Raw genomic sequence first — 4,199 nt, 5'->3', positions numbered from 1 at the left:
CTTGTAATTCCATTGTGAATCTTGGTTTCAGATGACACTCTTAGGCAATTTCATGGGGACATTGTGGTCTCAGGAGTTCTCAATTATAAGAAAATGTACTTAAGTTTATCAGAATTTATATCAATCTTTTAAGGAAATAAATTCATTGATATTTGATAAATGATAAAATACACCTATTTAATGTAAAGACTACATAAAACATTTATAAGAAACGTTCTTCTCTAAATTTAAAATAAAAACTAACAAAATTATTTGGGGAAAATCAATCAGTGAAAGATAATTGAACCCTGTATGAAAGGACTGAAGCAGGCAAAAAGAAAGTTAACTTTCTGTACAGAATATTAAATCCTTAACACGATATTGTGTTGTCATTATGTTACTTTTATTATACAGATTTTTAAAATGAACATTCATAAAGGTAGGTAAATTTTACACTGGGGAAAAGAATCCTTTTCAATAAATGGTGCTGGGAAAACTGGATAGCCACTTGTAGAAGGCTAAAACAGGATCCACACCTTTCACCTCTCACAAAAACCAACTCACGCTGGATAACAGACTTAAACCTAAGGTATGAAACTATTAGAATTCTAGAGGAAAATGTTGGAAACACTCTCCTAGACATCGGCCTAAGCAAAGAGTTTATGAAGTCCCCAAAGGCAATCACAGCAGCAACAAAAATAAATAAACGGGACATGATCAAATTAAAAGCTTCTGCACAGCCAAAAAAACAGTCATGAAAGTAAACAGACAACCTACAGAATGGGAGAAAATTTTTGCATCCTATGCATCTGATAAGGGGCTGATAACTAGAGTATACTTAGAACTCACGAAAATCAGCAGGAAAAAAATCAAATAACTCTATTAAAAAGTGGGCAAAGGACTTGAACAGAAACTTTTCTAAAGAAGACAGAAGAATGGCCAACAAACATATGAAAAAATGCTCAACATCTCTAATCATCAGGGAAATGCAAATCAAGACCACAATGAAATATCACTTATCTCCAGTGAGAATGGTCTTTATTAAAGAGTCCCCAAAAAATAAATGTTGGTGTGGATGTGGAGAGATAGGAACACTCCTACACTGCTGGTGGGACTGCAAACTAGTTCAACCTCTGTGGAAAGCAATATGGAGATACCTTAAAGCGATACAAGTGAATCTACCATTTGATCCAGCAATCCCATTACTGAGCATCTACCCAAAAGATCCAATGACACTCTACAAAAAAGACACCTGCACTCAAATCTTTATAGCAGCACAATTCATAATTGCAAAGCTGTGGAAAAGCCCAAGTGCCCATCAATCCAAGAATGGATTAATAAAATGTGGTATATGTATACCATGGAGTACTACTCAACTCTAAGAAACAACGGTGATATAGCACATCTTATATTTTCCCGGTTAGAGCTGGAACCCATACTACTAAGTGAAGTACCCCAAGAATGGAAAAACAATCACCACATATACTCACTAGCAAACTGGTATTAACTGAGCAGCACCTAAGTGGACACATAGGTACTACAGTAATAGGGTATCAGGCAGGTGGGAGGGGGGGAGGGGGTTGGGTATATACATACATAATGAGTGAGATATGCACCATCTGGGGAATAGTCATGCTGGAAACTCAGACTTGTCGGGGGAGGCGGGGGAAGGGCATTTATTGAAACCTTAAAATCTGTACCCCCATAATATGCCAAAATAAAAAAAAAGGAGAAGCACAGAAAAATAAAATAAATAGTCTAATCCCCCCCAAAAAAAACTGAAAAGTTATACACCCATGATTCAAAACCAGGTTCCTGTTACTCTAGTGGTTGGGTTTTCTTTTGTTATATTTTCTTCATTATACTAACTCCTCCTGAGAAAACGAGAATGTCTGTGAAGACCTTACATATTCTCTAAGTTAATATATCTAATTAGTAAATATTTATAAATATCCCTTTTCATGTCATTAAATTAACTGTGAGTAGGAAATAAATAGCAAATTGTAAAACCATTATATCATGACATACTTATCTAAGTGCTGGTAAATCTAGCTTTAGAGATTTTTTGTTTGAGGACAAAATAACTGTATTGTGTCACACCGTAAAAAAAGAGAAACAGTCTAGAATTGTCACCTGAAAATATAACAACAATCATATTATTGTGGTTCATCCTTGTGGATTGTTTTATGTCCTCATGGTTGTTTTATGAATGAACAGGGGAGTTATTTGGGGATGCGTACTAAAAAGCTTATCTGCCCTTTGCATCTCTCCTCATTATTGGCTATTTCAAGCATATTTGTATGTTTTGGAAGGTGAGAGGAGAAGTCTGGCCCCAGACTCTGTCCGTTGTATCTCATATTATATTATTATGATTCGTTATTATCCAGGTAAATCATCCTAGTCATGGCTTTATTCAGTCATAAAGAAACAATTGGCATTTGATTGTTTGGTAAGATAAAATATTAAGAACAGGAACTGAGAAACATACCAAACGTCTCTTTTTCTTCTTTTTGCCATAATACACACACACACACACACACACACACACACACACACACACACACACTAGGGTCAAAGAAAGAGTGAAGAGTACTCAAACTTTCTAACATTGATAGTTTCTATATGTTTACCAGATTTGGAAATAGAAAGTTATATATTATAAGGGAAGCCGGGTTAGTGCTACTTTATTGATTAATGGTAATTTGTACAGTTCAGAGTAATTTTGGAAAGAGTCTGAAGGAATCAACATTTTATTCAGAACTCTACATAGTAGCACAATTTGGAATTCAGCATAGTAAAAATGTACAACACCAGCTTAAATATCAAGGCCATAGTAGTCAAAGCAAGGAGTAAAATTATTTATTGCCTAAGTAAATTTAACATAATTAGACTAGGCTTTTAGGCTATATATATATGTATATGTCATATATATATGCTTATATTTATCATACCTATCTCTATAAATCTATATCTATATATTTGTATATCTATATATATCATAGCTCTCTCTATATCTCGACATCTACATCATATGTATCTGTTATATTTATCTATTAAATATATCTATCTATATTTATCTATTAAAATGCCCAATAACCTCTGCACTACCTAATATCATGGAAGAATTAGAGATGACAGAGAGGACAATAATTATGTTGTTGTTGTTTTATTATTATATTAGATTTTATTAATTAGAGCAATTTTAGAGTCACAGAAAAATTGAGCAAAAAGGTGTAGACATTTCCCCCTGTTCCTCTTCTCCCAGTACATTCATGGCCTCCCATATTACCACCATCCCCCACAAAGTGATACTTTCATTACAGTTGATGAGCCTACATTTCCACATTATCTTGGTCCCTTCAGGATTCTATGACAAAATACCATACACTGGAAACTTATAAAAATAGAAATATATTTCTCACAGCTCTGGAGAATTTCAAGATTAAGGCATCAGCAGATTCAGTGTCTGTTAAGGGCCCACTTTCTGGCTCTTAGACAATTATCTCTTCATTGTAAACTCATATGGCAGAAGGGAGCAACTCGATAGCTCCCTAGGTTCTCTTTTATGACAGAGCTAATTCCAATCACCAGGACTCCACCTCATGACTTAATCACCTCCCTAAGGGCCCCGTCTCTTGGAGTTTAAGATTTCAACATTCAAATTTGGTTTGGGTGGGGCACAAACATTAAGCCCATAGCACACATCATTATCATCTAATGTCCATAGTTTATGTTAGAGTTCACGCTTGGTGTTTTACATTCTATGGGTTTGGACAAATGTATAATGACACGTGTCTATCATCATAGCATCACACAGAGAACAATAGTTCTACTCCTCTAAAAATCCTTTTTGTTCCACCTATTCATTTCTGCCTCCTTCAAATCCCTCATCTTTTTAGTGTCTCTATATTTTTGTCTTTTTCCAAAATGTCATGTAGTTGGAATCATACAGTATATAGTTTTATTTGCATTGGCTTCTAAAAGTCTAAAAGTCATCTGGTTATTCCTAGACTCAAAGTCATCTAGATATCCTCATGTGTTATAATATCTTCTCGTAGTTTTACTGCTTTGCAGTTTACATCTAGGTTGTAATTCATGAATTAATTTTTAGGAATAGTGTAAAGTCTGTGTCTAGACTCATTTTTTCACATGTGGAAGCCAGGTGTTCCATCACCATTTGCCATCAAGACTATGTTACTCAATGGTGACTGAAAGGTTTT

The sequence above is a fragment of the Microcebus murinus genome, chromosome 11 (assembly GCF_040939455.1).
Source record: "Microcebus murinus isolate Inina chromosome 11, M.murinus_Inina_mat1.0, whole genome shotgun sequence".
Lineage (NCBI taxonomy): Eukaryota > Metazoa > Chordata > Mammalia > Primates > Cheirogaleidae > Microcebus > Microcebus murinus.
This window is presented reverse-complemented; position numbering follows the sequence as displayed.